This window comes from Cervus elaphus, chromosome 14 (assembly GCF_910594005.1).
Source record: "Cervus elaphus chromosome 14, mCerEla1.1, whole genome shotgun sequence".
Taxonomy (NCBI): Eukaryota; Metazoa; Chordata; class Mammalia; order Artiodactyla; family Cervidae; genus Cervus; species Cervus elaphus.
Window position 1 is genome coordinate 71,288,924 of NC_057828.1, and position 13,149 is coordinate 71,302,072.

A 13,149-nucleotide genomic window follows, 5' to 3' on the forward strand; every position below is an offset into this window, starting at 1 on the left:
ATACAATGGAGCAATGAAAATAAACAAAATACCACCATACTCTCAAAGATGAATGAATCTCACAAACACAATGTTCAATGAGTGAAAGAAACAAGACACCAACAAGCACACACTGAACAATGAAGGTGATAGAAGTCAGAATAGTAGTTAGTAATACTTTTGGGGGAGAATCGATATTGACCAGAAGGGGATGAGAGGGAATGTTCTGGGGAGCGGATAAGGTTTTGACTCTTGGGGTGTGTGCGGTAGTACTCACAGGGTACTCATAGACTACACAGGGTACTCACTTTGTAAAAAATGATCATCCATGTAACTGTGAATTATGCACTTTTCTCTATATACACTGTACTTGAATTTAAGTTTACTAAAAAAAAAATTCTCATTTAAAAAACCAATCAAAAAATTTAAAAAAAAAATCGGTGGCCTAGATAAAGTGTGCCCTCAAGTTATAGGTGAGACACACTCAAGTGTAAGCCTCCTCCCTGACTAGCCAGCACCAGCCTACTCTCCCCCACCTGTCATTTCTCTAGAAATGACAACAAATAGCCTCACCAGAAGAAAGAAATAATTGCAACCATACAATTTTTGACTTGAGATTTTCCTGGTTTTACACCTAATTTAACTAAACCATTCTCCACCCCCTTCCTTTACTCCCCACCCCCCACCCCATTTCTACGTCCGTTTCACTCAGCTGAAACAACAGAGAGAAACAGATTCAGGTAGAGTGCGGAGGCAATTATAAAATAGATACTTGTAAAGACATCGCCACCATTTGTGCCACTTGAAATATTATCCCTTATGAGTTTCTCACTGAATTAGTGCCATTTAATGTGTGCATATGGCCAGGGGGAAAATATAAAATTGATCAACGAGAACAGGAAAATTACTCCGGAGAATCTGTGTGGCTTTGTGAATTGTTGCTTGACATTGTGGTTTTACCAGATATAATGGCATGATTTACAATTTACAACAGGGCTTGGGGGATACAGATACAAACATTTTTACTTAAAATACCAGGAGCAGATGGGGAAAAAAATACAGACTGGCCTTGGTCCAGATGCTGAGGGTGTTGCACATATTCTGACTCCTACATGAAGGCATAAATAACACCAATTCCTTGTTGTCCACAGAAATGCAAGAGATCCTCACAAAGGTAACCTGAACAGTAGATACATATGAAATAATTTCTGTATGTCAAATTATTTTGGAGTATATGCATGACAGTCTGTAGTTCTGCTTGCTTTTTCTAATGGAGATAGCTGATGTCCTAGTTATTCATGATATCGCATACAAAAATCGTAAAATTGCATCATGAGGACAAAATTCCAGAGGAGCTGGAAAACTCAGAACCATCCCACTTTTCAGTTCTGTGCCAATATGTACATCTACTCAGTCATATTCTCTGTGCTAGAAATGGACAATTTTACTTTTCAGGCTGATAAGTAAGAATCATGATAGACTATAAAGATACCCAGACCTGGATCCTCATATCAGAGCTGCCACCAAGTAGCTCTGTGACATCTGACAAGACTCTTAGCTGATCAAGGGCTTGATTTTTCACATCAATATACCTAGTGAAAGATGATCAGAAGGTTGCTGACTCTAAGTAGGCTGTGGTCATTTTAAGCGGAGCTCTCTCTCCTCTAAGATCTCTATCTTTCCAGTCTGATTGGCCTCAAAAATCATTATTTTCATTTTGAAAGTTTCAATTTCCTAGTTCCTGTTGAATTCCAATCTCAGGAGCAGATGGCAATGGTTATAAAAGCAATAAAGAAATTAAGTAAGCAATGGAGATGTTAACTAAGAGATGAAAGCAAGATTTGCCAGCGATAAACTGCAACATAATCTACTTACAATCCACAGAAAGTTGGCTGTATTTCCAGTTATCTGGGTATTCATATGATGCTCGTCTCCTCTAAGGAAAGACCTAGAGGAAATGAAATAAAATGGAGTAGGAGGGACAGCAGTTAGAGACAGGGAAGAACTTCCTGTGAGTCGTTCAGATTAGAGCTTATAATAAAATTGCATTTGGGTCTGTTTCAAGTATTTGTCTTTTGGGCTCAATTTTTCCCAGGTCTAAGTTGGAGGAGAGAAGTGATGATAATCAAATTCTCAAAAGAACTATATTTATTCAAAAAGGTCATATGACTTTTCAATAAAAAGGTAGAGAGGAAATGGGCAGGCTAAAAACAATTGAGAGGAGTTTCCACTCCAAAAGCTTTGGAATGGCTGTATTATGGAATCTCTTTCCCTAGGGGAGTCCTTTGGGACTATTGGCCTCTGGAGATAGTGACTATGCTTTGAGGCAAATGAAAATCAAGGTGATTGCTAAAGGCCTGACCCAAACTGACAATCAGTATTTAGGCTAAAATGAGAGCATGCCCCAAGGGCTTCCCTGGTGGCTCAGCAGTAAAGAATTCGCCTGCAATGCAGGAGCCATGGGTTCGATCCCTGGGTGGGGAAGAACCCCTGGATTAGGAAATAGCAACTTAACTCCAATATTCTCTCCTGGAGAATCCCATGGACAGAGGAGCCTGGCAGGCGACAGCCCATAGGGTTGCAAAGAGTCGGACATGACTGAGCACGCACACACACATGCACAAGAGCACATCCCAGGAAGCATCTCACAAGCACCAGGGGCTCTCACAAGATGTTGGTGAGGAGGGAGCCGATGGGAGGTTTCTGAGAGTCTGAAGCAGAAAACCTCTTCTCTGCTCTTCTGCATCCCCTCCTTCAGGACACACAAGTCCCTTCTCCTCTTGACTTTGGAGTCATGCAGAGGCTGTAGCAAACTCCTCCTTCTCAGAGGAGGAGCCCTGAGGGGGCAACTCAGAGTATGACAGGAGTGATGGCTGAAGCCACAACTATGAAGACCAGGAACGCAAGTCCTGAGCACAGAAGGCCGTGAGAGCATCTTTCCCTTACTTCTGTCCCTGGATGTGGCTTCATCATTTCACACTGGTCAGCACCCTAGGGAAGAGCGAAAAGCTGTCTGGAGGCTGACAAGTTACATGAACCTTGCCAAAGAGAAATTAAGAGGCTGTAGCAGATCCCAAGTAAACTCATTTTAGCAGATTTCATAGCTAACATCAAAGCATCTGGGAAAATGTGCTGTTAAGTAGTGGGAAGATTTCCCGACCTCATTCATTCCTGTGTAACGTAGACAAATCACTTAACCTCTCTGGTTCTTGTTTCTACCAGAAACTTCCCCATCAACTATTTAGATATTGCGTGTGTGTGTGCGTGTGTGTGTGTGTGTGTGCTTAGCTGTGTCCAACTCCTGCCAGGCTCCTCTGTCCATGGGATTGCCCAGGCAAGAATACTGGAGTGAGTTGCTTTTTCTACTTCCCAACCCAGGGATTGAATCCACACCTCCTGCTTGGCAGACATATTCTTTACCACTGTGCTACCTGGGAAGCATTAGATACTGTACCCCAAAAATGCATATAATACAAAAAGATTTAAGAGAAATAAGTATTTGCAGGAGTGAAAACAAAGGAAAGATATGATTATAAACAGAAAAAGAACAATATTTTAGTAGCATTCACACATAAAACATAAGACATATAGTCTTATTAAGTCAGTGGAGATAGGTTAAAATTTGGTCTTTGAGCTGCCTTGCAGCCAAAGGAAAAAGTGGGGGGGATCAGTTATAAAATACATGGGGTACGTATAGTGCAAGGGAAGCCAAATCTTTCATTAAACAGATACCTGGAAGGAATTTTTAGATATTTATAAGATTCTATATGATGCAGTGACAGCATCTTGCACAAAATTCCTAAACCCTAAGAGTTACACGTGACTGTTAAGTTCCCTAATTTCTCTACAGATAGACTGAGAAAGATAATACAGATCAACCAAACTCTTTCAGTGGGCTTCCCTGAGGGCACAGACAGTAAAGAATTTTCCTGCAATGTAGGAGACCCAGGTTCAATCCCTGGGTTGGGAAGATCCCCTGGAAAAGGAAATGGCAACTCACTCCAGCATTCTTACCTGGACAATTCCATGGTTGGAGAAGCCTGGTGGGTTACAGTCCATGGGGTCACAAAGAGTCGGACATGACTGAGCAACTAACACTTTCACTTTCAAACTCTTTCAAGAAGGTATTGTAAAGTTGAAAAGAACTGATCGCTGGAAGCCTGAGCACTAGAAGATAAAAGTTACTCGGTGGAGGTAAGCTCGTGAATGACTAGGTCATGTCTCCACCAGGAAAAAGACCAGATGAACCCTAAGACTTTGTCTTTTACTTGTGTCAGGGACAAACTTACCTTTTATTTACCAAAGTTCCATGCAGGGACTATGCCCAATATAAATATAATCTATAGGACTCTTCACCACAACACACACACACACACATACACACACACATACGATAGGGTTTTTAGAAAATATTTCTCTGAGTGATAGAATGAATATGTAAATTTCTGTTCTCAATCTAATACTTTAATATTAGATATCAGTGTTTAAAACCATAACATGGGATTTCCCTGGTGGTCCAGTAGTTAAAACTCCACACCTCCAATGCAAAGTGCAGAGATTAGACTTCTGATCGCGGAACTAGAACCCACAAAAATAATAAATAAATAATTAAAAAATTTTAAAAATCATATCACAGTTCAACTTAGGCTACAAAAAGAAATCCACAGAAGTAAAAGTCATCACTGTATCAGCCTTAGAAGACTCCATTTTGATATGCTACCGCCTACTTCTGGATAAGGAAATGGCAACCCAGTCCAGTATTCTTGCCTGTTAGTCTCAAAATTTTTATCTGGAATTTAATGTTCAAATAAAATGACATAGAGACAAGTCATAGCTGAGCCACTCCAGTGGGGTGGCATAGCTGAGGGGTTAGGGCCCCACAACCACTTCAGTTGACCCCAAAATCCACCCCACCTGCCCTCCCAAGTGCATCCACCTGCCAGCCACCGGCATCCCGAGGACATGAGCAGATGTAACCTCCTTCCCCAGTCTATGGGGGAGGGGCAAAGGAGGCCCTCCTGACTTCCGCAAGGTCACACGCTCCAGACCAAGGAACAGCTTGGCCACCTGGAACCAAACAACAAGGCCTTTGGAAAGTGAGCCAGAAGAAATGGTGACAAGCCAGGGCACACACAGACTGGGGGGACAGGTTCTGGGCTTCGTGGTGTCCTCGTCCTCCGGCTGGCCAGCCCTGGCAGGGGCGCAAAGGGTGTCTCTTCAACCCACATGGGCAAAGGAAGAATCCAACCCCAGAAGAAGAAAAGGAAGGGCAAGAGAAGACCCTGCTCGATCTTGGTGGAATCTTCATTCCCTTTTGAGTACCTCCGGCAAGCCCCCAGACACCTTCCTTCAACCCCCGCATCTCCGGCAGAGGCCACTGGCAGCCTGTATCCCACCTCCCGGCGGGTCATCGTCCTTCAGCATCCGCGGCGGCCACCACCACCCACCACCACAGCAGCAGGGACAGCAATCCTGAACAGACCCCCCCACCCCAAACTCCAACAAATTAAAGACAAATAATGAAACGCATTCAGGCGGGGGGATGTTGGCAAAGCCCCCCTGCATTGTGTGACCACCTTGGCACCGAAATGGTTAGAGCCCGCATCCCTCCACGGCGCCTCCTCTCATTGCGGTGGAGAGCTCTTGAGAACGTTATTAGCTGGGTGTGCGCCTTGCCGTTTTTTCCACACGAGGCAGATGGGTAATTACGAAGCTAATAGTCTGATTGAGAGAAATCAGATGCAGTGGTTTGCCCAATTAGATGATACATTAGCTTCCTTCTTTGTAAGCAGCTAATGTGTGAAGCAAAGTGGTATTTTCGAGGGTCAGAATCCTTAAACAAGTGCCGAGTTGCAGATTATTGTATCTCTCTTTTTTTTTCTAATGGAGGAAAAGTGCTAAGTCTTCATTACTAAAAGCATAGAAAATGCAAATCAGCTTCTGAAACAAAAGAGAGAAGGGACAGGCGAGAATATTTGGTGTCCGATGTGTCAACCTACAACATCAATTACATTGAAATGCAATGCATGGCAGCCTAATCAAGGATAGTATAATTGTAATAATTGCGTGCTTTTGTTGGAGAGCTGCTGCTGTTGTTATTTGTCAACCATTTGTTCCTCTCTATTGTTAAGGGGGGGAAAGATTTTTTTTTTAATGTAACTGAGAGATTGTGTAGGTAATGGGTGAGCGGGCGGCTGTCCACAGAATTCCGTATGAGCGGTCTTGCTGCCCTGCTCCATGGCGGCTCCTCCGTGGCCCAAGCGAGTCGCTGGGACAGCGATGTGGGCTTGGGGCAGGAAGGGACAAAATGGCCAGCCACGTCAGGGTGGGCTTCAGCCTCGGTCTATGTCCCCAGTGTCCTGGGGCAGAGGCTAACTGATGTGCCTGGCCTGAGGAAGCTGGGGAAAAAAAAAAAGCACTGCAGATGGAACAAGCCTCACATCACATTCTTCTCCTCTTTAACAAATATAAAGAGATGGAAAAAAGCTGCTTCCCTGACTTCTCCACCTCATTCCGCTTCTTGAAGTTGGTGACCAAAGAAGGATTTGTTTGGCTTTTGTAAAGGACCATTGCCTGCAAAACTCCCATGGGAAGTGGGTCGGAGCTGTGGGGGGGCAGCTGAGATCTTGGGTAAAATAAACACCGGAATGAAAGATGCCAGGGTAGGTGGTACCCCGGCCAGGAGAGCACTGTCCCCCAAGGTGCAGATGGCGGCACAGGGCTCAGAGACTCAAATCCAACTCCCTCCCTCCTGGCCTGGCGAGACCAACCTCTCTGCAGCCTCCCAGGGCCTCCAGCCTCGCCTGCTGTCTGGACAGGCACCAAACCCAGGATCCTCTCAAGTCTCCAGCAGATAGAAAGAGCCCTCAAAACACTTCTGAAGTTATACAAACACATTTCTTCTCTCCGTTTTTCCTCTCCATGCCCACTTTCTTTCCCCCCATGTGTATAGATGTTTCCTAAAACATCCTTACAAGAAAGGGAGAAGAGAAAAAGTCAGCTTAATAGCCAACTCTAGAAAGAAAAAGAAAGCGCAGCACAAACCAGGGATGTTCGTGGAAAGCCGAAGTTGAGCTGGAAAATTCTTCTTAGGAGCCGCGCTCAGCATTCAGATCAGATAAGAGGTTCATTTTCTCACTTCAATTGGTCTTGCCAATAGGTTGAAACAGAGGCACAATGGAAATGGGCTAAAACATTTAACAGAGCTGTTAAATCTCATTCTCCACAGCTCAAAAAGAACAATCCCGGCCCGTCTTTACCGAGGGGAGGCTTCATGGGCTGTAGGAGGCTTTGCGTGTATCCCTGACAATCCTGTACATACTCCAAAACTCACACTAATTAAAAGCAAATAATCAAATACATTCAATTTGAAAAGTTGGCAAACTCGCGTGTATTATTGCGTTAGCACCTTGGCATGGAAATGCTCACATCGCGCTAATCTCGTTGTACAGAAGAGCTCTTGAGTTCCTACTCACCCAGCCCGTGCCCCCGCCTCCCTTCTGCCCCCCTTTGGGCCTGCCCCCCCCAACCCCAGCCCCCTGCCGCTCCCCCACCAACTCTCCTGCTTTAACATAAAATAAGGAAGACTCTGGGTCTCTCCAAATGGGGATTTGCTTTCATTTGGATGTGACAAGGTCTGATGGAAAAAAGATGTCCTTCCTCTCACTGGCTTCTTATTTATCTACCTAGAGAGAGAAGGTGGGCGAGATCCTGCCATTTTCATATATAGTTTGCAGCGGTAAGCCTTGGCTAAACCGTTCATGGTCACCATGCCCGCCGCCCCCATGCCACCCTCCCGGGTACCCTCCTTGTCAAACTGGTGGCCGCATCTGAGCGACAGAATGAGAAGAAACCTTCAGAGCCAATGCTGCTGCCTCTGGAGTTTGAGTTTCTTAGGGGCTGGCTGAGGGATGAGAAGAGGGAGATGCCCAGAGAAAGGCGAAACTCCTGCCATCAAGAATGGGCTGAGATGAGCTCAGACCAGCCAGAATTTTTCTGGCAGATCTGCTACCTAAGGCACATTTCTCTTTCATCCTGGGCCCCTGCCAATCACAGCCTCCCGGCATCCAGGGCTAGGAGGAAGACAGGCAGCTTGTCCTCAGCTCCAAACAAAAGGAAAACAAATAAAGTCACATTCAGCTGTATGACCTTGGTGTCAGATGCAAGAGGAGCAGGACAGACAGCACGTGGAGGGCTTTCTGGGAGGCACGGAAGAGACACGTGACTCGAGCTCCCAGGAGCAGGTACTTGAAGGAGCCACGGGAAATCCTTGCCAGGGAGACCCCGATCTGTCTGTGCGTGAGGAGGGCTGCTGCCTGCAGTGCAAAATTCCAAATCACTTTCCAATGTGTTCTCAAGCACGGTAATTAATCAAGAGCATCAACCTACTGGTACTTTCATTAGTTGGGAAAGAATTCTCTGAGGAAAGCATGAGGCAAGTGTCTTGGTTGAGTCCTTGCCTGTGTACCACGGAGACACTACAAAAGCTTGTTAGACAGTTCTTACAAAGCTGACCATTTGCTTCTCCTTCCTGGTAATCTGGCCCATGGGCTTCATCTTATCCTCCCACGTTACGATGACCTCCTCTTTCCTTGTAAGTTTTCCGTTCCTTGTTATATTCATTATTCGATTACTCATTCAATCATTCATTCCTTATTATATCCATTCAACAAACATTTGCTAAGTAATAATATTCTAAAGGTACTGCAATTAATCATGAGAATACAAAGGTGAATATGGTTTGATTTGGACATTCCAATCCGGGGTATCTACCCAAAGAATTGAAAGCAGTGACTTAAATAGATAATTGTACACTAATGTTCATATCAGCATTATTCACAATAGCCTAAAGGTGAAAGGAGGGCTTCCCAGGTGGCTCTGAGTAAAGCATCTGCCTGCCAATGCAGGAGACATAAGAGATGTGGGTTTGAGCCCTGGGTTGGGAAGGTCGCCTGGAGAAGGAAATGGCATCCCACTCCAGTATTCTTTCAGGGATAGTCTCATGGATGGAAGAGCCTGGCAGGCTACAATATAGAGGGTCACAAAGAGTTGGACATGACTGAGCACTCATACATGCAAAGGTGAAAATAACATGAACTTCCATAAATGGATGAATGGATAAAGTGTGGGGTACACATACAATGGAATATTATTCAGCATTAAAAAGGAAGGCAATTCTGACATGTGTTACAACATGAATGAATCTTGGAAACACAATGCTAAGTGAAATAAGCCAGACACGAAAGGATACATACTGCATGATTCCATGTATAGGAGGTTCCTAGAGTAGTCAAATTCACAGAAACAAAGGCTAGAGGAAGTTAGTATTTAATGAATACAGAGTTTTCATTTCTGAAGACGAAAAAATTCTGGAAATAGATGATGGTGATGGTTTCATAATACCGTGAATGTACTTAATGTCACTGAACTTTAAAATGGTTAAAATGGTCAGTTTTATGTTAGGTATATCTTACTGAAATAAAAATCAAATACAAAAAGAAGTGAATTACAGTGGTTAATTATAGTTCTCAAATAACTTGGAGTCTAGCAAGGGAAGAAGATATGCTAAAAATATATATATAATGAGTGCAATACCATGAGGGTAGAACAATAACCACATGGGGCACAAGAGGAAACAAGGTCTAAGGTCCAGTCTGCAGAGATGGCATCCATGTTGCCCTGGATTAGGTGATCTCTGAGCCTCAGTTTTTCCTCATCCACAAAAAGGGAGAATAATAATCAGCCTCCATTTCTTGAGTACCATGCCAGGTCCTTTAGTTCATCAGACCTCAAATTTGACCAATAAAATGGAGACATTACTACCAATTTCCAATGAGGAAATGGGTTCCCCAGTCCCATAGTTAGTAAATTAGAGCACCAGAGTTTGAACACAGACCTACACAAATTTCTAGCCTATGTTTTTTTCTCACTGCATGCATGCATGCTGAGTCGTGTCTGACTCTTTGCGACCCCATGGACTCTGGCCCACCAGGCTCCTCTGTCCATGGAATTCTCCAGGCAAGAATACTGGAGTGGGTTGCTATTTCCTCCTCCAGAGGATCTTTCCAACCCAGGGATCGAATGTGTCTCCTATGTCTCCTGCATTGGCAGGCAAATTCTTTACCACTGAGCCACCTGGGAATCCCAACTACACTAGCAGTTTTTCTCACTACACTAGCAGTTTGTGACTGTAAAGTCCCTTTCAAATTTAAAGGACAGCTTACTGGAAAAAAAAAACAAAAACAAAACAGGTCTGGGGAAGAGACAGCCTGGTAGGGTTTAATTGTGTTCCTGCAAAAAAAAAAAAAAAAAGATATGCTGGAATCCTAACCCTTGATACCTCAAAATATGACCTTATTTGGAAGTTGGGTCTTTACAGAGGTAATCAAGTTAAAATGAGATGATTAGGGTGGGCCCTGATCCAATGTGACAGGTGTCCTTACAAAAAAAGGGAAATTCGGACACAGAGACAGACATGCACACAGGGAGAAAGTAGTATGAAGATGAAGGCTGTTCTCCCAGAGCCAGAAGCTGGGAGAGAGACCCAGCTGGGACAGGCCCCTCCCTAGTGCCTTTGAGGGGATATAGCCCGGCTGACACCTTGATCTTGGACTTCCAGCCTTCAGAGCTGAAATACATTTCTGTTGTACTAAGCTCCCAGTTGGTGGCTCTTTGTCACAACAGTCCTAGAACCTAAACCAGGAGCCAAGCAAGGGAAACTGAGACAGAGGTTTCTTGGAGGTTTTGGAGAACATTCACCTGAGGGCCCCAGAATGCCCAGCAGCCCTCAGGAGAAGGGGAACAGGGAGCAGAGAGGTGCGATCCTAGTTTTCCTCCCTCTTGCCATCCCTCGCTCCTGCTCACCCATCTGGGGTAGCTTTCTTTAAGATCTTGATTAGGGGGGAAAAAAATAATTTGATCATGATGCTTTCCTTTTATATTTTTATTTTCATGTCAGTTGTAAGCATTGTTGGAACCTGACCAGTACTCCAGACAGCAGTTTCATGGAGAAGAATTGTTACCCTTATAAATTACAGGTATAGGAGCACCAGAGCCCTAGGTACCGCGAGGCCTCCTATCGGGTCCTGCGCCCCACACAGGGCCGCCGGCTGCACCGTGTCCCCCACCCCCCTGTTCATTTTGGGGACCTAGAACTCTAGCCGGAAAGCCAGATGCTCTTAAAGAAAAACCAAACAGTTCTGGGGCTACACTTAACACAGAGCAGGGGCAGAGCTGCCGGCTTAAATTGGTCTGGAAGCCAAGGAACCCGGAGAGCCACATCTCTTCATCCAATCCCCAGCCAGCAGCGAGATTAAGCAGAGAGCTTTGCAAAGGAACTCCAGGAAAATACTGATAAATTGAAGGGCAATCGACAAGGCACTCAGGCTCCCTCCCCGAGTTCCACCTAGCCCCCTAAGTTTGTGTCAAATCTTTTCTTTTGTCCCCCTCAACTAAGCCCATGTGGGAATGGAAACGTTTTTGTGCATTAAAGAAAATCAATGAAAACATCTCAGAAACAATTTCAAGCTCCTCTTCCTCCCTCGGGGTGGCAAAGTCAGGCCCTGCAGTGCTGTGCAGGGGTCCCAAGGACAGCCAAACCCATGTGGGTGGCAGAGTTCCACCTCACCTCTCTCTCCTAACACAGGACGCCCTTCCAGAAGGCCAGCCAGCCCAGGAAAACGCTGACTCTCTTCCCAGAGCCTTTGCAGTTTCAGTCTTCAACTGTATTTCTACGCAGTTTTGGTCCCTAAACCAAGTGTGAAACATCTTTAAATGCAGTGGGGTATTAGCACTAAGACAATGATCAGGAGAGTAGGCTTGATGAACATTGCCCAGGATCTGGGGTCTGGAGACCTGGATTTGAACCTCCTCTCTGTCGCTAACTGGCTGTGCAATTTTGCACGAGTCACTTAACCTCTCTGAGTCTTTGGATCCTCTTTTTTGAAATCAGGATATTCACACAGACCTTGCCTGGCTTTTGCAAAGTAGGAAATGAGATAGTAATATATAGGACCAACACATGTGATCACTAAGGAAGAAACTGAGGCCAAACAAGTTGCCGGCTGACCCTAGCCAACTGCAGCCCCACCTAGGCAGACAAAAGCAGGAGAGAGTGACATTTCTGGTGCAGTCAGGCCGGGAAGAAGGAGTGGGGTGGGGGTGGGTGGAGTAGGGAGTCTCTCTGTGGCAGATGTCTTGGCTGGGAGAGAAAGTTCTAGAGACTGCGCCGAGGGTTGGGGAACAGGGGGCTTGGGCTCAATTCAGAACAGCCCAGCTCCCTTCCAGACGGGAAACCAGAGCGGCATCCAGAGGGATCCCGGGAGACCCCGTTGTGCCGGCCGGCAGCCGAGCTGCGGGGGGCCGGGGTGGGGAGACCGCAGGCTGGCCCAGTCTTGGACGCGCAGTCGGTTCACCTGAGAGGGCTGGAAAACCTTCACCCCTGGGGAGGAAAAAGAAGATGGGATTTCTCCTGGGGTCGGAACAGGACCCTGCCGGCTGGAGACAATGGCTCCAGGAGCCTCCACAACTCCACCCCTGTTGCGGAGGGAACTCAACACCCTGGAGATCGGCGTGTGAAATCTGCGCTGGAGAAGAGAGTCCTCATTTAGCAGAGAAAGCTCTGCGCTATCTATGTGTGAAAGCTTTTTTAACACTGTTCCCTGCTCTCCATATGGCGAACTTCACCCAAATTAGGAGGAACTGATGAACAAAACTCCAGCAACTTGTAAATGAGAGTTAGCGAGTTACAGATGCCCATCCCAGAGGCAGCCACAGCGGGTGCCTCGGGCGGGCGCGCAGCGCAGGGGGTCCCTGCACCCCTGCCGCCTATCCCCATCCCCAAGCGCACCCAAGTCCCCCCCCCCCCCCGGCTGTGTATGCCCTCTTGGTGGATGAATCATCGTCACCTGTAACTAAAATCATCACCATAATGTGTGTGTGTGCGTGGGTGTGTGTGTGTGAGAGTCTGGTGGTGTCTGACTCTTGGCAATCCCATGGACTGTAGCCTGCCAGGCTCCTCTGTCCATGGGAATTCTCCAGGCAAGAATACTGGAGTGAGTTGCTATGCCCTCCTCCGGGGGATCTTCCGAATCCAGGAATCGAACCCAAGTCTCCTGCATTGCAGACGGATTCTTTACCAGCTGAGCCACCAGGGAAGCCCGGACACATCCA